General features: G+C 47.4%; 1 protein-coding gene across 1 annotated transcript in view; it reads right to left on the bottom strand.

The window, feature by feature from the left end:
• Nucleotides 1–21683, bottom strand: part of UGT8 (UDP glycosyltransferase 8) — a 45251-nt gene extending 23568 nt beyond the window's left edge. The window contains exon 1 of the mRNA XM_061571081.1: nucleotides 21529–21683. The gene's annotated coding sequence lies outside the window, so the exon portion shown is untranslated. The remainder of the gene's footprint in view (nucleotides 1–21528) is intronic.
• Nucleotides 21684–26819: the final 5136 nt, after the last annotated feature.

The raw sequence follows: 26819 nt of genomic DNA, 5'->3' as shown, positions 1-26819 counted from the left end.
TTCGCTACAGACACTGGCTGAGTTCAATAACCGTGCAATGTGTGCGCTAATTCTGGCCAGACATCTTCGTCTCATTCACTCCACGATTCTCTTGCCCTACAACTCTTTCCTCCCTCCAAAAAAAAACCACAAATCCAATTCCTTCTTTCTCCCGCAGCACAAGACGTCGTGCTCTGTACCTTCTACGTACGGGGGTGGTAGGCGCGGTACGAGTTGAACAAAAATATCCCAAACGCCCAAATTGCCCTCGCCCGCCAGCAAAGCTGCATTTCAAGAAAGGGAGCGAGCGAAACAAATATGTGCCGTGATAGCCAGAGGCGCTCCGCGTGTCGCGATCTCGAGAATGTTTTTCTCAGTGAGGAACGCGCGGTGGTGAGATGGGGTTAAACACAAGGTCGCGAGAGCCCAGTGCTTCTCTCTGCAGGTGGCCATTGCTAGTGCCTCCGTTGTGGAGACTCCTCTTGGGCCTGGCCATGGCACCAACTTAAAAAAATTAACCCGTAAAAACAAAGTTTTTCACTATAAATCCTTTATATGCGTGGTGGCTAGAGTCCTCTCGTCCTCTGGCTTGAGATGGCTGCCACCTATGGGTCAGATGATTGCCTGCCACCATTAAGCAATTGGTAATTAAATATCATTTTTTTTCCTAAAATGTTGAAAATTTTGGAAATGTTTTTTCACGAAAATAAATTGTCACGCACAACGAGTCTGTGTGCAAAATGTCAGCTCGATTGGATCACGGGAAGTGGGTTAAAGAACGACCGAAAGATTTGCACGGTCTTAAGCGCGCAAGCAAGCAAGTGAACTTAATATAAAGGATTTAAAAAGACAAACAAAATGAATAGGGATGCTAATAAGGGAGGCAGTTAAAGCCCTTTGTTAGGCCACCCATCTTGTGAAGGTTGTTTGACCAAACGTCTCTCCGCTGGCCCAGTGTGGGCTGGTGAAGGAGTGGGGGGGGAGTTTAAAGTGTTCAGTTGATTGTTTAAAACTTAAATATTTCTATTTCACCGCGTAAGGCCCACCGAGCTTAATAGCTCATTTTCAGAATTGACCTGGCCACCAATTATAGCTCAACGAAGTGGCTTATCGTCATGATGTGGAAATGTATAGCGGCCAAATACTCTAAACGCATGTTTCTAAATGTGGGGGGGCTGGAGGACCTGAAGAAAAATCCACGCGACCACGGGGAGAGAGAGACACGCAGACTCCAAATATACAGCAGCAGGCGTCAGGGTCGGTATCTAACTCACAACCTCCTGTAGACCAGGCGAGGGAGTTAACATCTTGTCACCGTGGCACCCTCTCACCACTCCAAAAAAATAGTCTCATTTGCTAGAGTGACCTTGGGAATTAGCCTGTGTGGGGGGGCGATTGCTGCTGTGTGCAATCCAAATTGGGTCATTTGCGGTGTAATTTTTTTTGCAGATTTGGACCCTGACGCCGGTACACAATGGCCTACTCTTGCGAAGTACGTCACGGGGATCTTTAACCTCCACCGTGATAATTATGTCACTGTTTTTACACCCGTCGTGCAGAAATCCCCCGCTATACGCGAGAGATGCGTTCCTGGGAAATGCTACTTAACTCGAAATTACAAAAAAGCAAACTCTGATTTTCCATCAGGGGTTGCGTTCTTAGTTGACACTTCTGGAAAAAAGCGTGACTAAACGTCATGAAGTGTATAAATGTAATAAATAAATAGTTGTTTTTTACTTGCTAGAGATAGTTGAAGAGCTATGCGGATTTTTAACTTTAAAAATTAACCCGTAAAAACAAAGTTTTTCACTATTAATCCTTTATATGCATGGCATCGGTTTTATTTTATTATTCATTTCAGTTTTTCTTGAGTAAGAGTTTCATTTTTATCACATTGGTATTTTAAATGAAATATGAATTTTTTTTTTCCTAAGAAGTGGAAAATTTTGGAAAAATATTTTCACGAAAATAAATTGTCACGCACAACGAGTCTGTGTGCAAAATGTCAGCTCGATTGGATCACGGGAAGTGGGTTAAAAAACGACCAAAAGATTTGCACGGTCGTAAGCGCGCAAGCAAGCAAGCAAGTGAACTTAATATAAAGGATTTAAAAATATATAATCTTTCCATATTTTCTATAATCCCACTACTACTCCACGTTATTTTAGTGGACGTTAAGGGTTCCACACTTTGAGCACATTGTAGAATTTATTCCGCATTGACTAAAATGGTTGTTACCCAGGTCGTCGGTAAACCATGCATTCTGGAAATAATCGACTGCCTTATTACCGACTTCAAACCTTTTCAAAACCTCGAATTTAAACCTCTTGATCAGGGGTCAGAAACCTGCGGCTACAGAGCCGCACACAGCTCAAATTCAAGGACCGCTTCGTGACGTCATTTATACTGGTAGGAACCTCCTGGTTACACCAGCCCACAGAGGATTATTGTGTCCGTCCGTCGTGCAGGGAGGGGTGGGGCTGGGTGGGGCGTGGGAGGGGTGGGGCTGGGTAGGGAGGGGCTGGTCACTCCGTGGTGCCCTTATAAAACTCAACGTTTAACCTACTCACGCCGGCTTGTGCCCACCCTCAAAGTCGGGCATATTTGCGGAATACACCACGCCACCGTTGACCCTAGAAACATGGATAATACTGGTAGGAACCTCCTAGTTATACCAGGCCACAGGGGATTATTGTGCCCGTCCGTCGTGCAGGGAGGGGCTGGGTGGGGAGGGAGGGGAGGGGCTGGGTGGGAAGGGGAGGGTGGGGAGGGGCTGGGTGGGGAGGGGCTGAGTAGGGAGGGGCTGGTCACTCCGTGGTGCCCTTATAAAACTCAACGTTTAACCTACTCACGCCGGCTTGTGCCCACCCTCAAAGTCGGGCATATTTGCGGAATACACCACGCCGCCGTTGACCCTGGCCATTGACTGAGCAACCCAACGTTCCTACCAGCTCCCTCCGCAGGAATGTGTTTAAGAACCACCATCTCGTATTCACGTGCATTGTGATTCTTGAAATATTGAGTTGATTTTACCAAAATGTTGATTGTTTTGGTTGCCGACCCCTGTACTAGAGTCATACTTTTCTTGGCAGAAGCATAATCACCATTCACTATGGATTTTGTACGCCTCTTTCTAAGCCCTTTGTACGCTTTCGTTTTTAAACCATCACCGAATGTGATGTTTCCACCGAACATGTGTGCAACGACCACAAGAGACTGCGGGCTGGCCGATGGAGGCTGGTCGCGTGGTGGAGCGATTTTCGCCGGCACTCGCCATGCATGCACAGTACCGTATTTGATATATTGAAAAAATTAACCCGTAAAAACAAAGTTTTTCACTATAAATCCTTTATATGCGTGGCGGCTAGAGTCCTCTCGTCCTCTGGCTTGAGATGGCTGCCACCTATGGGTCAGATGATTGTCTGTCACCATTAAGCAATTGGTAATTAAATATTTTTAAAAAAATTCCCTAAACAATGTAAAATTTTGGAAAAAAATTCACGAAAATTAATTGTCACGCACAACGAGTCTGTGTGGAAAATGTCAGCTCGATTGGATCACGGGAAGTGGGTTAAAAAATGACCGAAATATTTGTACGGTCGTAAGCAAGCAAGCAAGCACGCAAGCAAGCGAACTTAATATAAAGGATTTTAAAAAGTCCGTTTTAACCGTGTGTGTTCCGAATTTAAAAAAAAGGTTGCGCAAACATTTTTTTTGCCGCAATTTGCTATAATAAAAAACGCACATGTCAAAATATTACACTTACGAAGGAAATATGTTCTCAGATTAATCAGCAACGTATATGCCAAACAACGACATACAATCTTCTTGTTTCTTTCGGTAAAGTCACGTAGAAGGGAAGTAATAAAATAATATTACTTCCCTTCTACGTGACTTTACCGAAAGAAACAAGAAGATGAATCCCTGCAGTCACGAAAGCTTTAAATCGAAACGACATACAATGCCGCTACTTATAGCGGGGGGGGGGGGCGAATTCCTGTACTAACCAGAGCGGACGCTCGGATGAAACCGTGAACCTCTGCAACGAGCGGGGATCGCTCCCGCTCGAGACCAGGCGAGCGAGCGCTGCCTGCGACCGGTTCACAGGACACGGAGCGAGTACAGGCAGCCAGAAAAACCTCTAGAAACATGGATAATACTGGTAGGAACCTCCTGGTTACACCAGCCCACAGGGGATTATTGTGTCTGTCCATCGTGCAGGGAGGGGCTGGGTGGGGAGGGTGGGGCTGGGTGGGAGGTGGGAGGGGTGGGGAGGGGTTGGTCACCCCGTGGTGCCCTTATAAAACTCAACGTTTAACCTACTCACGCCGGCTTGTGCCTGCCCTCAAAGTCGGGCATATTTGCGGAATACACAACGCCGCCGTTGACCCTGGCCATTGACCGAGCAACCCAACGTTCCTACCAGCTCCCTCCGCAGGAATGTGTTCTTGGTCGCGAAAGCCTCCGTGTTAAACCGACGGCCATGCAGCCAAATAACCGTGGCATCGCCTTCTCCACTACAAGTCCGAAACGAAAGGGAGGGGGGGGGGGTTACGTCATTTTATTTAGAGGAGGCGCAGTTATAAAATAACCCTTAAATGACTACCGCTTTAATAATAACAACCCACAGTTACATGTGAGCAAGTTAGATATCACCTCAGCTGACGATCACGTGTAACAGCGTTTACTTATTCACACACACACCATCCCGGGAAATTTCACGAAATCGCCTACATGCAGGATTGCGTGTCCACTTAAGGCCACAGATTCTGAATTTAACACTGGAGTGAATGTAGCAAAACGTGGACTTTATAATGTAGTTGATTTACAATCGGGGCTTTACAGTTCATCTGTGGAAGTACAAGCTCAGAGTATGTCAACTTTTTTGGGGTTAAAGGTTGCGTTTTGTAAAAGTAAGAGATCTTATCAGTGTATTTTTCCACGGATATTGATTATAAACAGGGAAGGGTGGTGGCACGGGGGGGTAGCAGCGGTGAACATTAACCTACCCTGCCTGGGTTTGACTCCTGACGATGTCTAACACCAGCGGGAGGTAAAAAACTTAAAATCTAGGGTTGGCACCTGTCTTGTATATTTTAAATCGTGAAGTTCACTTGTTAAGGCAACTTGCCTGGGATATCTGCAAGTCTTCCAGAGACATTCATTTCCCCGGTTTGTGTCTGTTGTGAGACAAAAACAATATATATTCTGATAAGCCCCCCCCCCCCCTCCTCCCCCTTAACTTGTATTTAAGAACTTGCATCTTGAATCCCTGCCTCACTTGATGCAGCAAATCTGGCTGTGACGGTCCCACCTGATGACGGAGACTTGTGTTGCCTCCGAATCGTCGTGATTTTTATTATTTTATTTTTATTAATTTTAATTTTTATTTTTTGCCTACGTGACTTTACCGAAAGAACTAAGAGTATGAATCTTTGCAGTCACGAACGCTTCAAATCTAGAAACAATATATACATCGTATTATTTGGGTCTTTCGGTAAAGTCGTTGAACCTATCTACGTGACTTTCCCGAAAGACCCAAAGAATATGAATTCCTGCAGGCACGAAAGCTTTAAGTTAAGATGTAATACCACACAATCGCTCAAGACGATGCATTTAGGATGCCGACTTTGTAGTCTCGTGAGAAAAAAATTCTTCTTCTCACAATTCGTCCCGATTTTTTGTCCATCAGAGATGGCATCCCCATGCTAAACGAGTTTTATTCATGCCAAGTAAGGCCCCCACTGAGCTATATTAGCTCTTTTTTAAGAAGCGACCTGGCCAAAAGTGATAGCCCAATGAAATGGCTTAACATATGGAAATGTATAGCAGCCAAATACTCTTAACGAATGTTTCTACGTCGAGGCAAAAATCTGAGGAACCGGAGAAAAATCCATGCGACCACGGGGAGAGACACAGCAGGTGTCAGCGTCAGAATTGAATCCACGACCTCCTGTATACTAGGCGAGGTAGTTAACAGTTAACATCTCACTACCGCGGCACCCACACGGTCCTGGGCCCCCTTCTTCAACAACCAGCGTGGTGAAGTATGGGCACCCCCCTCCCCACCCCTTGACCGATGTGACATGGGAAGGACTTCATCTAGCACTGCGTTGACAAAAGGCTGAACATGATAATTGTGTTTTAAGTAAACACACGCTATGTGTATTTTAACAACTGCAATTCGTGTTGCCAGTCTAATGAACGGCGAAGGAAAAACAAACAGGTGACCAGCCGTGGGACGTTTGAACCCAAACGGCCGTACAATCCTGTTTATTGACAAAATAACGGAAAATTATTTGAGTTGCATTCTTAACATCAAGGTGGTTCCTTTGTTAAGTGGCATGTTGTTGGCCAAACACACACGCTTGCCACACACACCCGGATAAGTGTGACCAAGACAAAGATCCCCCGTATAGTCTTAAGGACTGTTGGGGCAAGTGCTGCTTTGGAGCAGCAATACCTGTGAAGGACGTCACGGCACACGAGTGGGTGGGTGGGTGGATGGCCGGCACGGCACACGAGTGGGTGGGTGGGTGGCCAGCACCACGCCCAACTCGTGGCGATGTTTTACACTTCGCACCAGTAACTCATTCGAGACCCGAGTCGACCAAGGACCGTTTCAAATAATCATCACTGGTGTTGCTGGCTGTGAGCGGGAATCAAACTCGGGCAGCTCGGTTGGTAGCGCAGCGTGCTAACACGCTGCATTACCAATCCTCTTCGGTGCAACCAAAGCATAAACAAAAATATGACATGGGTCGTAAAAAAATATACAACCGGCAATCTACGTCTCCTCCTTGCACCACCACCACCACCGCCGCCACATTAACAGAGCAACCTCTGCTATTTTGCTCTCGTTTATGACAGCACACGATCAATAAAACATGCTCAGAGTTCTTTGACCTTCACACACACACACAACCTGGGCTCGCCAGAAGTCTCCGTGACAGCACTAAGTCACCTCTCGCTTGCCGAAAAAAGGTCAAAGTGCAAGAGCTGGGGATGTTGTTTATCACGAGCTTGTTTGCCCGTCCGAGGACGGGTGTATATTGCAGTACATCCGAAATATTCAATAGAAAAAGTGTTCAGTTCATGATTAATGAGCGGTGGGGGGGGTTGCCCCATGTGGAGTGACGTCACCCGCTCATGGTTATTGTGGAGGGGTGCAGCATGTGGTGACGTCACCCGCTAATGGTTATTGTGGAGGGGTACAGCATGTGGTAACGTCACCCGCTCATGGTTATTGTGGAGGGGTGCAGCATGTGGTGACGTCACCCGCTCGTGGTTATTGTGGAGGGGTGCAGCATGTGGTAACGTCACCCGCTCGTGGTTATTGTGGAGGGGTGCAGCATGTGGTGACGTCACCCGCTCGTGGTTATTGTGGAGGGGTGCAGCATGTGGTGACGTCACCCGCTCGTGGTTATTGTGGAGGGGTGCAACATGTGGTAACGTCACTCGCTCATGGTTATTGTGGAGGGGTGCAGCATGTGGTGACGTCACCCGCTCGTGGTTATTGTGGAGGGGTGCAGCATGTGGTGACGTCACCCGCTCGTGGTTATTGTGGAGGGGTGCAGCATGTGGTAACGTCACCCGCTCGTGGTTATTGTGGAGGGGTGCAGCATGTGGTGACGTCACCCGCTCGTGGTTATTGTGGAGGGGTGCAGCATGTGGTGACGTCACCCGCTCGTGGTTATTGTGGAGGGGTGCAGCATGTGGTGACGTCACCCCTCATGGTTATTGTGGAGGGGTGCGGCATGTGGTGACGTCACCCCTCATGGTTATTGTGGAGGGGTGCGGCATGTGGAGTGACGTCACCCGCTCATGGTTATTGTGGAGGGGTGCAGCATGTGGTGACGTCACCCGCTCATGGTTATTGTGGAGGGGTGCGGCATGTGGAGTGACGTCACCCACTCATGAATATTAATGAGGGGGGTGTGGATAGAGTGAGGTCACGTGGGGGGGGGGGGGGCTCATGTGGAGTGTCGTCACGCGCGACACACGCACATTCTTAGCTCATAGTAATATTTTATTAGTAATATATTAGTAATTCCTCCCCCCTTCCACCCGTGATCTTGGCTATCGCTGTCGTGTCAAGAGACCAAGAGACCGTTCGAAACTCTCGCAGAGGCAGTGCATCACGTGTGTGTGTGTACGTATGTTGAACTTCTTTCACACCATACGTAGCTAACCGTCCTAAATCAGGGAAGCAGGCGGGGGGGGGGGGGACACACCAAACTAAACACAAGAAGCAGTTCTAAAGAAATTCGTTTTACTGGTAGGAACCTCCTGGTTACACCAGCCCACAGCGGATTATTGTGTCCGTCCGTCGTGCAGAGGGGAGGGTGGGGCTGGGTGGGAAGTGGCTGGTTTACCCCGTGGTGCCCTTATAAAACTCAACGTTTAACCTACTCACGCCGGCTTGTGCCCGCCCTCACAGTCGGGCATATTTGCGGAATACACCACGCCGCCGTTGACCTTGCAGGCCATTGACCGAGCAACCCAACGTTCCTACCAGCTCCCTCCGCAGGAATGTGTTCAATTTAGATGAGAACTGGTCCGCAAACAAAACAATGTTGCCGGATAATTTAGTTGTTGAAAGCCAAGAGACTGACGAGCTACAACATGTTTGTTACTCGTGCGTGGAGACAGGATAAAAAGGGGTTCTATTTGGTTTCGCCATGAAAGGTGTGCCAGTGTAATTTCCCTGCAGCCACATCTGGTCATGCTCCACACTCTTTCACGCATGCCCCAGTAAAATCTCTCAAGGGTTCAGAAAAAACGATCTCCAGTTTTCGCCTCCCCTCCCCTTGCCAATTAAGTTTCTGGAGGCCAATGGAAAAAAACTAAATGTTAATGAGACAGGGGGGTGTACGTTTTCAAAGTGACTTGATATGGGCCGTTATGCAAGTGTTTCGGGGAAGTCGGCTCCGGCTTGAAATGCTTTGCGAGTGCGTTGACGTGCGTGCAGTTAGCGCTGCGCTAACACCAGCAACGATGATCTGAACCTGTCCTGGGCTTTCCCTAGGTTGACTCGGCCTCAAATGAATACCCGGTGCGGTGTGTAAACATCGCCACTGGGGAGACAAAGGCACCCAGGCGTGGTTCTGGCCACCCACCCCGTCCCTCGTGTGCCGCGCCTACCTTCATTAGGTGCTCGCGAACAGCACTTGCCCCAACAGTCTGTTAAGGCTTTACCGTGGACCTTTGTCTTTGTTACACGAGTGAGTGCGATGGAAGAGGTGGAAGTACCCACACTTCGCCCCACCTTACGCCGCCACCTGCCAATCAAACCAAACGTGGTGCACTGTAATAGTACTTCTGGCTGATTTGCGAAACCCACCCCATTGTTTCAACTGCCATGCGTGGAGATAAGCCCGGCAACCACAAGGAGATTACGCGTCCAGTGTAAACAAAGCACCACAGCAGCTCGTGATGATGGGGAGTAAACAGGGGTAGTGAGATAGAATTGAATAAAAACTGTAAACCAACCAAATTTTTTTGTTTTACCAGGTAAGGCCCACTGAGCTGTACAGCTCTTTTTTCAGAAGCGACCTGGCCACAAATGATAGCTCAACGAAGTGACTTATTGTCGTGTGGAAATGTATCGCAGCCAAATACTCTAAACGCGTGTTTCTAAATGGGCGGGGGGGGGGGGTGGGAAACCGGAGGACCTGAAGAAAAATCCACGAGACTATGGGGAGAGCATGCAAACTCCATATACACAGGCGGGTCGGGATCGAACCCACGACCTCCTGTATACCAGGTGAGATAGTTAACATCTCACCACCGTGGCATCGAGTTTGAGAGCCAGGGACCTGCCCTTGGGCAAATGAAATCCAGCGGAAGAACAGGACTTAATCTGCCAGTCTAATTGCGCTAATCGGTGAGTTTCTTTTTTTTACTTTCTCTGTGCAGAGCGTTTACGTACGCGACAATGGGTGGGCGATTCTTTCGCAGTGTCAATGGTCACAGCACACTCGAGGTCGCAGCCTCGGTTCACTTTCCTCGCGCGGCAATTGAAGCAATGGGGCAAGTTTCTTTAAATCCTTCCACCTGTGCCTACAGAGCTGCATAAATGGGTACGGTACATTTTGTGGATCGACATATCCGCCACACACGTGTGGTGGGATAAAGTGTGGGTACTCGCATAGGATACGTCTGGCCAGCATGCAAGAGTCGACCCAAAAATACCATCGAGAGAAGAAGTAGCCCCTTCTTTCTAGATTTGAAGCTTTCGTGGCTGCAAGGATTCATATTCTTAGGTTTTTTCGGTAAAGTCACGTAGGTAAAACATCAAAATTAATAAAAGTAAAATAAAATAAAAATCACGACGTTTCGGAGGCAACACAAGTCTCCGTCATCAGGTGGGACCGTCACAGCCAGATTTGCTGCATCAAGTGAGGCAAGGATTCAAGATGTAATCCCCCCCTCAACTTGCATTTAAGGGATTACATCTTGAATTATTGCCTCACTTGATGCAGCTAATCTGGCTGTGACGGTCCCACCTGATGACGGAGACTTGTGTTGCCTCCGAAACGTCGTGATTTTTATTTTATTTTACTTTTATTAATTTTAATGTTTTACCTACGTGACTTTACCGAAAAAAACCTAAGAATAAGTAGCCCCTTCTGCCAGCAGTGGCGTAGGAAAGAAATTGCGTGGCTGCACCTTTATGCACGCCTGCTCTTTTGCGGCCGCTTTAAATCGCGGTGCGGAAAAGAAAATGTTGTTTTAAAAGCAAGAACAGGCCCGACTTTGCCACTGAATGGCGCTGCCAAGTTAATATTTAACAAGCATTATGCAAATATGAATCTTGGTTCTCTTTTTAAAAGCCTTACGCGGCGCACCCGATTTTGGTGGCTATGGGGGAGATGGTGGAGCAGAGGGGGGCACAGAAGGGAAGTCCAACAAAATTGTCAAGATGACATGACGCTTCCATCTCCTCAAAATGTTCTCTCCAAAAGAAATCATTTATATGTTTTTTAAATCCTTTATATTAAGTTCACTTGCTTGCACGCTTACGACCGTGCAAATCTTTCGGTCGTTTTTTTAACCCACTTCCCGTGATCCAATCGAGCTGACATTTTGCACAGATTCGTTGTGCGTGACAATTTATTTTCGTGAAAAAAAATATATCATATTTAATTTAAAATGCCAATGTGATAAAAATGAAACTCTTACTCAAGAAAAACAGAAATGAATAATAAAATAAAACCGATGCCACGCATATAAAGGATTTATAGTGAAAAACTATGTTTTTACGGGTTAATTTTTTACACATCCAATCAGCCTCACGCGAGATTCCTGGCAGTGCATATTTTCGGTTCCCCATCTTCAATTTGTCATAAGCAGTCAAGCTTGTTTAAAGCAATGCTGATGAACTGCTTAATCTTAAAAGGACAAGGACACTTTCTATTAAAAAAATTGTCGCAGTTTGACACGAAATTTTCAAATACGTACATGACACGTGACAATAATTGAAACGCCGCTATTGGGAATATAAGAAGTTGAATCAATGAGCAGACAATGCATCCTTCCCATATTTCTCTCTCCAGAAGGCCAACACATGCTTCACCGATTCACTTTAGGTCACTCACTCAAAACGATGGTCACCTCGCCTCCACATCACTCGTCTATCATGACCACCATGGTTTCTGTCCCGGTGACCTTCACTCTTTGGTTCCTCTTCACATGTCGAGGACTGTCTACCACCGGACACTGGCTATTTCATCACACCCATCATCACACCGTGTTCGAAAACCACACTTGCATGTCACAACACACCCAGTCACCCACTCATTCGCTCACAAACTTCGCCAACTCACTCACCGCAAGTCACAATACACTCACCTATTCATCCATTCGCTCACCTCACCGACTCAGTCGTCCACTCATCCACTCAACCACACTAGAGGTCACACCACTTCTCATTCTACTGCTCCACTTTGGAATTCCCTCCTCCCATCATTGTCATCATCATTTCTTCCCCTTCAAGCTCTCTACAATGACCTTGCTCAATCAAGAAACGTGTTCGCACTTGTCCTTTACAAACTTGTGGTGGTGCTGTTTGTTGCTGGCAGTTTGATATTTTGGGCCCCGGGGCGGGCCGTTGGAGCTGTGCTCGGCAGCTGTTTAAAAAATATTTTTTTGCAACTGGTACCAGGCCCAGGTCGGTTGTGCACACATCACGAGTGTTTGCAATATTTGTTTGTCGACAAATTACCAGGCGCCCTGTGTATTGCGCGCATAAATGAGTCATGCAAAATGAAGGCATGGCCTCAAAGTCCATCGTTTCTTGTGGAAAAAACACACCGATTATTCATGCGTTACTAGCGAGCGCTAAGATGACAAAGAAGCCATTAGGTGATGGGCCGGTGAGCTGCCCTTTGAAAAAAAAAGATGCGGCTATAACCACAAATAAAGTGCTTGGGGAAAAGCCAGCACAAACGGTGGTCAGAACAAAACTCCCATATACACCTCTTGGGAGAGCACTACATTGTGCAGACTGCGTGCAGGGGTAGGACTACCTCGTGGATATTTTCAGCAGGATTGCTTCAGTTAAAGCAAAACTCTCCGAACCAGTTGCTACTGAAATGATGCATTCCAAGGGCGGCCGTGGAGAGGATACTTTTTGTACAACATGGACGCGTGTGCAAACTTATTCTGTAGAGAGTTAGGGGGGTGTGTGGGGAATTATTTCAGAAACTTGCCCCACGTTTCCAACTGCCCCTCTGGATGGCAAGTCCATCGGGCCGACCGTTACACAGCAGCACCATCGACTGTGCTCGTGTTGTGAACATCTTGCGAGGTGTTAACTACCTCGCCTGGTATGCAGGAGGTCGTAGGTTCAACCCTGACCCTGACGCCTGCTGTATATTTGGAGTTTACGTGTCTCTCTCCCCGTGGCCGCGTGGATTTATTTTTATTTAGCAAAATTGCGTTTCGAGTATTTTGCTGCTATAAATGTCCACGTGATAAGCCACTTTGTTGAGCTATCGTGTGGCCAGTTCGCTTCTGAAAAAGAGCTATATAGCTCAGTGGGCCTTACCGGGTAAAATACATTTTTTTATAGTTTAGTTTAATTGCCGGAATAACCATGACGGCTAATATGCATTTCGATTTAACATTGACATGATGATGAGCAACGAATGGGTCACGTGACCAGGATTGCTGGCAAATGCACCACCTGCACCCCTCACCTGTGACAGCTGGCTGTGTTTTAGCCACCGAGCACTCGGCCGGTTGTGATGAGTGTCGCCACTCTACTTCCCTTTGTTCTTGGTAGCTTAAGCCGCCTCTACCTGGCCATGTGTTCAGATATCCTTGCAAATATTTGTATATCTATTTACACACACACACTCACACAAACAAACTCTGAAGAATGCCTCTGTATAATATACAAAACATTTGGCATTTTGGCAAAGGGCATAACTGTTGCTTCTAGATATTACCGATTTCCCTCTAAAGGTAAAGGAGCAGCCCTGCAACTGATGACAGAAGGACCTCCACCAGAGAGATTTCTTGAGCCATTCTTGAGAACGTTTTGACCCACTCTTCCATGCTCGCCACTCGTCTTGGACGAGGTGGGAGTTGCCCTCGCTTTACTCTGCCGCGCGTCACCTGCCGATCAGCCAACTCCATTTATACTAGACGGCTGAGTCGACCTAGGGGAGGACCAGGACAGGTTCAGATAATTCAAACTCATAATCTAATCATGGTGGCCAAGAGCGCGAATCGAATTCGGGTTGCCGGGTTTCGTAGCGCGGGACGCTAACCGCCGCACCACCACTCCCCACGCTCACGTAAGCAAACAAAGAAGATCCCCATATAGCCGTAACATACTGTTGGGGCAAGTGCTGTTAGCGAGCACCTATGAAGGCTGGGACGGCATACGAGAGGTTGGTTGGCCAGCACCACGCCCAGACGCCTTTATCTCCCGAGTGGCAATGTTTACGCACCGCGGCAGGTACTCATTTCAGGCGGAGTCGACCTAGGTGAGGCTCGGGGACTGGTTCAGATAATAGTTACTGGTGTTGGTGGCCGTGAGCGGGAAACTAACTCGGGTGGCGAGGTTCGTAGTACGGCGCGCTAACTTCTACGCTACCGCTACATGCCGTTGTTTTAACTGCCGCGCTGGAAAGTGGATTGAACCGGTGACCTCTTGAAGTCCAGTGGTGCCGTTTTCCGTCACACCACTGCTGTTAACCATTACACCACAAGCGGCTAAAGTATCCCCTCCCTCCCCTGGCTGAGAAGAAAATTAAATATGACAATATAGAGAGGGGCTTTAATAAACTGTGATCTATGAGATCCTAACAGTGAATCTTCATTTGCATCCCTCATTACTGAGTGGCGCAGATAGCGATGCTCCGGTTGGATTATAATATATTCGTGTGTGTGCGTACAAATGCACCCCCTGACCATGTTGACAATACCGACATGGGCGAGCTACGGTTGGTCATTTACAGCGATACAACTTAGCTGCTCCCGAGGACGGTTGTCTGGCTTGACCATCTGTACGTGAGATTATCCTCGTTGCTCTGCATCTATATCATCAGATGTATAAAATCCGAAGTCATTTATCGCGTTGCGCCAAGTCATCGCCCTTCAGAGTTGGGTTTTTTTGTTGTTTACTTCACGGGAATGAGGAAGGGGGCAAGAGAGAGCCTTGTGATGGCACAGGTTGCATTACACGCCCGACTCGTTGGGCTACAAAGCAGAGGCGTGAAACGCTCGGATAAATGCAACTGCAGATGACGACACTTACGCCATGCACAAATGTACGTATATGAATGTTGAACTTCTACATAGACAACCATGGTAATATCGGAGGTGCGAGGGAAAGACAGGAAACAGTTCGAAAGAAATTCGTTTTCAATCCAGATTTAAAAGTGCAGTGGCTTCCTAACACAGCAATGGGCATGGGCTCCGACTTTTCTTTCCACGTTGCAATTTGGCCAAAGCCATTTCGACATGACGCACAGGGCAAACTAAGCGCAGAGTCAAGGAGGTCAAGGTGGGCAAACAGTCGGTGCCCGCACGTAATCATCACGTGACGGACGCTGCGGTGAAATACCAAAGGGCATGGGGCGGTTTTGTCCCCCCCTCCATTTTGCGAATGATCAATATTTAAAAAGGTGTGAATGTTGGATTTAGATTACTTTGAAAATAAGTCTGGTTTTTGGGTTAATGGTTAAAATTTGTTTGTCGCTGGGAAACACCGAGCAGAAATTACACCTGAAAAGGAGAATCGTACTTCAGTAATTGAAAGTGTGCACATTAAAAATGGCCAAACAATTGATGGAAAATCTAAACTCATAAAAAATTGCTCTTTCACCCCCCCCCACGCACCACCCCACACAAAATGCGATGGATTTGTGTGCAAATTTTTAACGATAGAAAAATTATGCTACAAAGAGTTTCATAATGGCCCCACTTAAGGACATTACACGCTCGGATAATTAAGGGAGAATATTGTGGAACATTAACCGTGCTCGCGGCAAGGTCACCTACCTCTTGCAAAGGCGGCCAAATAAAATATACACCAAATACGCACGTCCCCACAACCTTATCTCGCGCACACACACACAGCACCCAATCAAAAATGTGCAATCCACCCAACTCGGCTCAAAACAATATTACAGAAGTAAACTTACAACAACTCTGCACTCGTAAAATGGGGAACAAGGTTTTGTTAAAAATGTATTACTTTTCAACAGTCCTCCTCCTCTTGCTGATAACCCAACTCAATTGGCCACTAAGCCACAACTTGATTTGATTGGCTCTGTCACTGGGTGGTGGAGGGCTCTAGTTAAAAAGTCACAATACACTGTACGACGAAACGTAATATTTGCTGTGAAAGCATACGTAGAAAAATTGTACAATTTGGATTAACCGCATACGTTTTTCACGGTTGTGCCATACAGCTCTTCTTTTAGCATTGTTGTTTTCGGGTGCCACGGTGGTGAGATGTTAACTACCTCGCCTGGTCTACAAGAGTTCGTGGGTTCGATCCCAATACCTTGACAATTGGAGTTTGCATGTTCTCCCTGTGGTCGCGTGGATTTTCTCCAGGTCCTCCGGTTTTCCCCCCTCCACAATTAGAATCACGCTGCTATTAATTTCCACATGAAACGCCACTTTGTTGAGCTATCATTTGTGGCCAGGTCACTTCTGAAAAAAACTAATATAGCTCTCAACGGGCCTTACCTGGTAAAATAAATATCGTATTAGTTTGAATTGCATAGTCGTTATTCGGGTCGTACCAACGCATGTTGTTCGGCAAAATGATGTCAGACGTTCCACTCCGTGGCTGGCAGCTTCTTATGGAAACTGAATCGAGAAGCTGAAATACGCACTTTTGTGTACAAAATACTTGTATGATTATTTGTTATTTATCTGGGATGGGCAGATATGTGAAGGAGAGTCTCCTTCATATATTTACGAAACAAGTTGATGCTTATGATGATCTCAAGGTGTTCCTCACCGCTGGTATAAACACGGCTGCCAAAAACACCCTCAAGCTGTCTCCAAAGCCACTCAACGTGCGTGTGTTTATGGAACAGAAAAAAAAAGCTTGTCATGTCTGTTTCTGTAAACAACGAAGGTTCAACTCTGCACTATTAACTATTTACAGGTGAAGGTTAAAGTTGCAGCCCTGAATTTTTATTTTTTAGTGTAACCAGGTTTCTGTAACTAGGGCCCTATCGAAAATTTGAATTTAAAATCGCCCAGTGGGTTTCTTCTTTGCCACATCACACATCGAACACTGCACGGGATGGAAGCCTTCTCAGCTGGCAGATGCAGTGACGTACAGAGGAGAGAGAGAGAGAGATAAAAGTGGAGAGGGGTCACTGCGAGGAGATATTGGTGAAGGCAAAGGTCATGCTGCAGTGGCCCAAAAGCCCAGAGGACGAGGCATGCCACGGCTCACATGAGAGTGGTTGATATTCAAACTGGTCCTGGCCCTCGCCTTTGACCAGTGTGGTGAAGTATGGTTAAAGAACCCGCACATCTGACACTTCGTTCGGCAGTGTATTAACAAAGAGGTCGTAATGCCAATTATTATCGATCACTGTACAAGCAGGGCTGAATATCTCCCCTGATATTTTCTGGAACGTTTTTCTAGGCCGCCTTTGAGTGGAATTATCGGTGCAAGGCACTACCACTCGAGTGCAAAGTACACCTGTCCATAATAAACCTATGTTATTGGACCCAAAATTCTTATGAAGAGGCTTTTATATGTATGTAAAATCAGGACGAAACACGGCAAGATGGATGTGATGTGCCATAATAATGATCTGGAACAGCTTTCCGGACTGTTCCGGCTGAATTGAAGCCCTCTGTGGCGGGCAACCGCTCGAGGGACTTCCTCCCAACATCGTCCGAGTCACGGGACCTACGATGCGGAGCAGTTCAGGTTGTCAGCGAGCAGTTGAGGCTTCCTCGGATTGCACAACGTTGAGAGTGGTGACCACCACGTGACTTGTTTTGATGCGAGAGTTAATCATTGGATGTAACAATTGACCACGTGCGCTTTGTTCGGCCCGTCACGACACGGGTTCGCCGACTGCAGAATCGTTTCGTCGCCTCATTCAGTAATGGACTGGGCGTGCAAATCAGCCTCGTGGTGAGAATTTCACATTCCCATGGCAGGGTCAGTCTGTCCACAGGGCAAAGCCCGTTGTACATTTTTTGTCACAGAACCCAGGAAAATGAGTGGCCCGGTGAATCCTCCCAACGGGAATTGAGTCTCACTGCTTTCGAATTGAGGGCCGAGTCCTCCAAGCGCGGTGAGACGATTCAGCCGAATATTTACACAACAACCCGATAAGTGGTGGCACAGCAACGGCGAGTGTGCAGGGAGTGCAGCTGCACCAGGACCCACGGGCCGCAGGAGTGGAGGGGGGGTGCAAGCACCGCAGTATGAAGAGGGAGGAAAACTGGACAGGGGGGAAGGGGGGGGGGCTCCCATAATTCCCTGTACCAGTGTCCGTGTCGACCATGGTACACCACTGCCTTTGTGTATTAAAAAAATGGCAATAACTAATTGTTTTAAGCATTACGCTTGTCCTTCCACCGCACCTCCGATTAGTACGGTTGGCTACGTATAGTGCGAAATAATGTAAACATACATACATACATAGTGCAACTTAAAATGTTTAAGTATGTAATGGAATTTAAAAATCAATGCGTGCCAACAAGAGGCAGGGGCTGAAATGGCCTCGTTAATGGATCACGTGTGCGGCACCCAACCTGTTCTGTAAGAACATTTACAAAGTTAGAAAAGGCTGAAAGAGCTGCACACACGCTTGGTAGCATGAACATTTCATCGTTCCCATCTCACCCCCGCGCAACCGTAACGTGTTCACCGTGGCATCGCCTCGTTTCGGGATACACGAGGGTCAGTTGCGTAACGAGCGTGGAGCACAAATGGGGTGCCTTGTGGCTAAAGTTAAGAGTTGGGGACCCCTTGACAACCACAATGAGATTTGTTTTCAACAAGAGTTTGAAAAGAACAAAAAATTGTTTAAAACAGAGCACCCATACAGCATTAAATATTCGAGACCGCGAGCGTAACGATTACACAATGCAGCCGAGGTGCGGCCGTTGGAGACAAATCGCATATTGGGACTCCACCTGACGGATTGCCGCACCCCCTGAGCTGATAATGTCGTGTTACTACGCCACTGACGAGGCTCCAGCGAGGGTTCATAGTGCTGGGCAACTTCTCCTCTGTGACTATTCCTCCGGCTCTCAGTTTAGGTGAAGGTGAAGACGACTCGAGATTTTTTGCTTCAAAAAAGGAAACCTCGCTATACAAGGGATACGTTTGCCAAACATTTCAAGCACGCAGTTCACACTGCCGTTTTGTGCTGTTAATGTGCGTGGTGGCGGCAATGTGCAGGAACTAAACGTCACAAGCGCTTCAGGAGAGAGATTGTGTGGTTTTCCTGTTCCTCTGTTGAAAGAGCGCAGATTTGCACGATAGTGGGTTTCGTTCTAAGTATTTTATTTATTTAATGGTTGATACCTTTATTTACGCCAAGTATGTTTTGCTAATGATCAATGACTTATATTCCGTAGCAGGATCATTTCACAAAATGTATGCTAAATCAAGATTAAAATGTATGTTACTTAAAACAAAAATCAGAAACATTTTACAGATTTCAGTTTTAAAATCATTGACCTGTTCACAATGCTGCTTGTTGAAAAAATACAGAGTGTAAGCGACAGTGTTGACAGTATTGCTCAAGCGAAACCACAAACGCACCCACTTCATTTTTGCATTGGGCACGTCGGTGGAGAGATGTTAACAACCTCGCCTAGTACGCAGGAGGTCACGGGTTCGATTCCGACCCCGACGCCTGCTGTATATTTGGAGATTGCATGTTCTCCCCGTGGTCGGGTCGATTTTTCTCCGGGTCCTCCGGTTTTTCCCTCCACATTTATAATCATACATTTCCACGTTATAAGCCACTTCGTTAAGGGACCATTTGTGGCCAGGTCGCTTTGAAAGAGAGCTAGATAGCTCAATGAGCCTTACCTGCTAAAATAAAAAGTTTAAAAGTTATCGGAGTATACGTAGTTACAAATAATTAATATACGAAATGGATGTAGAGAAGCCAAAATTGTGAAATTAAAGAACATTTACTTGATTATAAATGTTTACAAAAACAATAAATGCCTCAATCTTTCGTACATTAAAACAGGGGAAAAAACGACAGATCCGTGAGCCCATCTTGGCTCAAATATAATATAACTTGTTAACAAGGATCATTGGGAATATAATTTGTATACAATTAGAGGCTGGCCAAGGTTTTTCTACGACATTTATACGATGATTCAGGTGCTGGAAAGGACCCATTATACTCGATTAACATTGTGCCTGGCCTTTGTGGAGTGTGAAAAGCTATTCTAGACTCGATGGAAGTTAATGCAGTCATCCAAGCTCCCACAAATTGGGAGGTGTAACTGAAGTATATTTACAAGTAATACAATATATGTACAAAAATGAAACGGGTGGAAATAAGCTCACATGAAGGTGCCAACCTACGTGGCGGACATACTTTGGCCAAGGTTATTCGCAGGAAAACTGTAAGTTTTTTCCGAAAATATAATCGGATACACATCACCGTTTTGATGACGTCTAATGAACATGTGATCTGCGGGGGAGGTTAGGAGAATTGAATCAAGGAAGGCTGCAAAGCTGGGCTCAGGATAACCACGAGCAAAACAACTGTCACGCACAACACGTCCGCTTAACAATCGAAGACGTCCGTCCGATGTGAAAATGCATTAGATCGGCATCGCCTTATACAACATCCTGTGAACCAAGTAGAAAATTAAGGCGGGCAATGCAGAAGTCAGAACGAGAATTGGATGAGACACAGTCGGCCGTTTAAATCAGGAAGAACAAGATGAAGAGCCTGCGATGGGCTTTGACATCGACGAAAGGATGTAAACCGCAAAGGGGTTATCCACACAAAAAACTGATGCATTGGAAACCGACAAATGGAAAACGAAAAAGAGAACAACCTCGGAATAGATGTGAAGGTGGGGAGGCATAGTTGCACGATGCGGCGGAAAAAAGTTCGTAAGGGGTAGACGGAATAAGCGTAGACAACATCAATTACGCTGACAAACAGGCTGGGTTAGTTGCCTGGCGGCAAAACGAGCCAGTCGATTTTTTTTAACACTCGCTCAAGAACTGGGTCGCCGAGATTCACACAGTGTGTCATAATCGTCCTCTTCTCTGTGAGAATGTGCCCATCACGTATCACCAAAGGAGCACATTGCAACAACCCCCATACGTTCGTTTGAATCCCACGCGTTAAAAGCTTTTGAATGCCTTCAAGACAACATTGCAGGAAGGCACAAAGACAACGATCTCCCGTCGAGGCTACACGGATTGTTGATGGAAGCGTTGTGAAGCCCTTTACGCCACACGGTAGGGGGGGGGGGGGGGAAGTGGTTAAAGACGCCACTGCGCTCGTGGCAAGATGTTAACTACCTCGCCGAGTTTACAGGAGGTCGTCGGTTCGATTCGCCACCCTGATGCTATGTATATTTGGAGTTTGCGTGTTCTTTCTCTCCACGTGGACGAGTGGATTTTTCTCCGAGTCCTCATTTAGAATCAACATCACGCGTTCAGATTATTTGGCGACCGCTATAAATCTCCACACTCCAAGCCACTTCGTTGAGTTATCTTTTGTGGCCAGATTGAGTTATAAAAAGAGCTTTATAGCCCAGTTGCACCTTACCTGGTAAAAGAAAAAAATATATTCTGACCAGCGCTGACGTTCTCATAGTGCATCATTGACGGTACTCGTTTAAGGCTGAGCCGACCTAGGTGGCCGCGCAGGACCGGTTCAGATACCACTCGGCACTCAACAGAACTCACCGTTGCCGGGTACGCGGCGCGCACCGCACGAAATACCGCGCACACAAACGCCGGGACACAAAACGGATCTCTCACCGACAACAACAACATGCAACACGAACCCATCTTCTCACACAAGGGCGTGTTCTGCGTGTGCTGCCTACCTGGTGAGAATTCCCTTCGAGCCTTGCAACAGTCGTCCCGTTTAAGGTCCGGGACGAAGTCGATTTCAGTGGATGTGAAGACGACTCCACGTAGAGAACAACTCACTTCAACTTCCACCCGCCCTCGCTTATGTACGTGGCAACCCACCCACCTGGTCCTCTGGACGGCCTTCCTTCAACCACACCTTCATATCCTACCTGCCCTACACCCCCACCTCCCTCTCCTCCCTCTCTCCTCCCTCCATATCCCGTCCTGTCACCCCCCCCTCCCTCCTCCATCCATCTGTGGCAGAGCCGCTTACCCCCCACCCCACGTCCCCCCCACCCCACGTCTCCCCCACCCCACGTCTCCCCCCCCTCTCACGTCTCCCCCCACCCACGTCTCCCCCCCACCCCACGTCCCCCCCTCCCACGTCTCCCCCCCCCCACGTGTCCCCCCCCCTCCCACGTCTCCCCCCCCCACGTCTCCCCCCCACCCCACGTCCCCCCCTCCCACGTCTCCCCCCCACCCCACGTCCCCCCCTCCCACGTCTCCCCCCCCACGTGTCCCCCCCTCCCACGTCTCCCCCCCCCACGTGTCCCCCCCCTCCCACGTCTCCCCCCCCCCACGTCTCCCCCCCACCCCACGTCCCCCCCTCCCACGTCTCCCCCCCACCCCACGCCCCCCCCTCCCACGTCTCCCCCCCCACGTGTCCCCCCCTCCCACGTCTCCCCCCCCCCCACGTGCCCCCCCCTCCCACGTCTCCCCCCCTCCCACGTCTCCCCCCTCCCACGTCTCCCCCCACCCCACGCCCCCCCTCCCATGTCTCCCCCCCACCCCACGCCCCCCCCACCTCCACGTCCCCCCCCACCCCACGCCCCCCCTCCCATGTCTCCCCCCCACCCCACGCCCCCCCCACCCCCACGTCCCCCCCCACCCCACGCCCCCCCTCCCATGTCTACCCCCCACCCCACGTCTCTCCACTCCCTTTGTCGTCTCTCTCTCACTTCCACCTCGCCGTCAATCCTTTACTGGATGGATTATTAAATCCATCTGTGCGGCGTTTCGTGTGTCTACAACTGCCACTCCCTCGCTCTCCCTTCTTTCTCCTAACCGCCGCTCATCCACCTCCATCCATTCTTGAATTAATTCTTAAATCCATCTGTGCGGAGTATTTTGACATTCTTATGCGTGGTGGGGTTTCTCCGGTTCCTGCGTTTTACAACCACACCGATTAAGAATTCATAATTTTAAAACCATTTAAATTGTATACAAATGTATGTTTTTCATATAACCAAATCACTATATTGTAATGTTTGTACGGTATGTGTCTGGAACTTCTTTCGTACGTAGCCAACCGCTCTCATGGGGGGTGCGGGAACTGCATCTTAGGAGCCGTCCATAAATGACGTCACGCGATTTTGGACGATTTTTGACCCCCCTCCCCCCCCTTCGTCACACGGCGTCACAAAAAGTCAGACCCCCCCTCAAATATGACGTCACAAAGCTCTGCCCCCCCAAAAAATAAAACATGCTTCAAATCGCTTTAAACTATTGTCATTGTAGTGCGTATTTAATGTGGCGCTGCACTCTGATGTTGTAGGAGAAAACTTGTATTAAAAGTCTATTTAATTAAGTAGAACGTGTTGTCTATATTTATTTAAAGTTGCGCATTTTGATGTGACGTCACATTTCTCAACCCCCCCCCCCCCCCTCGTCACACTACGTCACAAATGTCTGACCTCTAAAACATGCGGCGCGAGTTCTCGGAGCAATCTCGTCCTCCAGCCATAGTAACGTGGAATTTCCAACACTTTTTCATGGCCGGTCGTCTGACCCCCCCCCCCCCCCAGCTTCCACTGAAGAGGCGACAGACGTTCCGGCTGAGCTCTTTTTGAGTAAACAGCGACATCAGCTGGACGGGAAAAAATTAACCCGTAAAAACAAAGTTTTTCACTATAAATCCTTTATATGCGTGTTCAATGGGCTACAACCCAGCCCACATTGGTCTTTGAAACGGGCGGCTAGAGTCCTCTCCTCCTCTGGCTTGAGATGGCTGCCACCTATGGGTCAGATGATTGCCTGCCACCATTAAGCAATTGGTAATTAAATATAAAAAAAAATCCTAAAAAGTGTACAATTTTGGAAAAAAATTTCACGGAAATAAATTGTCACGCACAACGAGTCTGTGTGCAAAATGTCAGCTCGATTGGATCACGGGAAGTGGGTTAAAAAACGACCGAAAGATTTGCACGGTCGTAAGCGCGCAAGCAAGCAAGTGAACTTAATATAAAGGATTTAAAAATATGAAGCGTTCTATTACGCATGGGCGACTTGCACGGGGATTCCTTTATCTTCTAGAAGTTGTGAGGGCGATGGCTGCCGCTGCAGATAAGTTAACCGTCACCAATCAGGGTTTATAGTCGGTTCAAGAATCGATTTTTTTAAAATACGGTATTCCGTTTTGCGACGCCAATTTTACGGACACTTTCGCCGGCGTTGGGGCCGTCCATAAATGACGTCACGCACCTGGGGGGGGGGGGGTCAGACATTTGTGACGATGTGTGACGAGGGGGGGGGGAGTTTGAGAAATGTGACGTCACATCAAAATGCGCAACTTTAAATAATATAGACAACACGTTCTACTTAATTAAATAGACTTTTTAATAAATGTTTTCTCCTACAACATCAGAGTGCAGCGCCACATTAAATACGCACTACAATGACAATTATTGAAAGCCATTTGAAGCATGTTTTTTTTGGGGAGGGAGGGGCAGAGCTTTGTGACGTCATATTTGAGGGGGGGGGTCTGACTTTTTGTGACGCCGTGTAACAAGGGGGGGGGGGGGGTTAAAAATCGTCCAAAATCGCGTGACGTCATTTATGGACGGCCCGTTTCCCAAGCCGAGAGACCGAACTGCTGCCAGTGTTGACAACCATCATCGTACCACGCTCCAAAAAATATAAAAGTTTAACTTTTCTTGAATTCTTATATCATTTGCAATCAGCTTTACATAAGACATTAATGCTCGAATCAATGGAGCCCTACGGCCATAACGTGGCCCTAAACCATGAATGAGCCAGTGTTCAGCTCTATTCTTTACACGGTGGTACTAAAATGCTTTATTGCCCGTTACAGCGTGTGCTAATACATTCCATAAAAAATTAAATCACGTCCAATTGTTACAATGTTTTGAGAATAAAACAACGACGTCATTTTATTGGCACGATTTTAAGGACTCATTAAAGGACGTCAATAGGCGAATACTATATCAGGACGTGTACTTGATACAATGCTGCTACCACGAGCAAAACATATTCTAGTGGGGGCAAAGTCCCGATTGACACGAGGTCTACGGGATAGCCGACACGGCGTTCATAAAACCACCTCGCTTCTTCTTCTGTCGTTTGGCTGCTGATGTAGATGGAGAGCAACGATTACAATTTCACATCCAGTTGGCCAAGCCAGACAATCGCGCCAGAAGCACCGGACTGTATCGCTGTGATGTCTCCTTCGCAGAGATCGCAACCGGGTACCCGATACCCGTACCCTACCCGATACCCGGCTACCCGTACCCGGCCAGGTACGGGTACAGGTACCCGTTTGTGACCCTGGTGCGGCCGGGTACAGGTATGGGTCAGCCGTGAGTCACTGGTGAGTAACCGTTTGTCACTCATTTCGGGTAGGGTACGGGTAGGGAACGGGTACCCGTACCCGGCCAGGTATGGGTACCCGTTCCCTACCCGTACCCATTTGCGACCCTGGTCCGGCCGGGTACGGGTAAGGAATCAAAACCCGTTTGCGACCTCTGCTCCTTCGTATGTTTGTGGATCGGGCATTGATTGCGTCGTTATACATTGCTACGGTCCGTTCTGGATGATCACAGTCGCACACCAAAGTAAAGTTTTTCACTTTCCATTTGTGCATTAGGTATCCGCGTCTGCTGCCATGTTTTGTGCAGTGGATTCGGTTCATGGTGGGCCATGAGCTTCGTGGTAGATCAAAAACAATGGATTTTCTGCGTTGGGTCTTTCACAACAAGGCGGTGTTTTGTTTGCGAGTTCTTTTGAAATCATTTATATTAAGTTCACTTGCTTGCTTGCGCGCTTACGACCGTGCAAATCTTTCGGTCGTTTTTTAACCCACTTCCCGTGATCCAATCGAGCTGACATTTTGCACACAGACTCGTTGTGCGTGACAATTTATTTTCGTGAAAATTTTTTTCAAAAATTTTACACTGTTTAGGCAAAATTAATTATATTTAATTACCAATTGCTTAATGGTGGCAATCATCTGACCCATAGGTGGCAGCCATCTCAAGCCAGAGGACGAGATGACTCTAGCCGCCACGCATATAAAGGATTTATAGTGAAAAACTTTGTTTTTACGGGTTAATTTTTACACGCTTTCTTTTAACTCACTCGGGCTGTTGTTGTATCCTCAAAACTTGTAACTAAAGTTTAACCCACTTTCCAATGTGGTATCGACAGCAAACTTGGTATACTTATGTCATACTGATGACAATACTATATTCTATCATAGAAAAAAAATATTTTAAACATTATTTTTTATATGTTATGTTTCGGCTTGGGTCTAATTGTCCACGCTCAACTGACATTGGCTGTAATTGGCCATGGTCCCTTACGTTATGGCAAGCTTCGGGACCACTTCCTGGAGTCGTGGAGTTCTGCCATTATTACATTTCATAAAAGCGTGTTTTAAAACGTTTGTTTTTAATATTACTTATTAACTCCACTCAGCTCTCCAAACTTCATTGGGGTTCAACTCGCATTTTTGAAGGTTAAGTGCATAGGTCTTGCGCGACTTCAAGTGATGTTCGAATGACGTTATTGAGGTCCTGGTGAATGAGAACGAGACCCTTTTTCTGGATTTACACGACTTCTCAGAGGGTTGCAGCGATGTGGCGAATGGGTCAACAGAGATTTGTAACAGCACAGGCAGCCAGTCGACTTGAGGGTTCCAGTGATACGCCACATTGCAGTGTTCAGTTGGACATCAACAAGTCGAATGGCGACTACTTCTGGTCCATACCGGTGCACAGTACTCGGCTCCAGAGGACACATGGACCATCGCTGATGTCCGCAGCACATGTTTGTTTGTTGTAGTACAGAGTTAGACTGATGGCCTTAATCTAAGTTGTCTTGTGGTTGTTTGACTTGCATCCCACTGGGATTTTTGCAGGGTTGGTGTACGGTGCTTTTTCTGCAATATTTTGCTGTCTTTTCTTGGATTTTATTTTTGCACAGTCACTTTAAGATGTTTTCTTGTTCATGTTTTTGTTTTTTGCGG

Source organism: Lethenteron reissneri, chromosome 47 (assembly GCF_015708825.2).
Source record: "Lethenteron reissneri isolate LAM-NWPU_2019-01 chromosome 47, ASM1570882v1, whole genome shotgun sequence".
Lineage (NCBI taxonomy): Eukaryota > Metazoa > Chordata > Hyperoartia > Petromyzontiformes > Petromyzontidae > Lethenteron > Lethenteron reissneri.
Note: the sequence above shows the minus strand (reverse complement) of the source record. Positions and strands in the feature narration are given on the sequence as shown.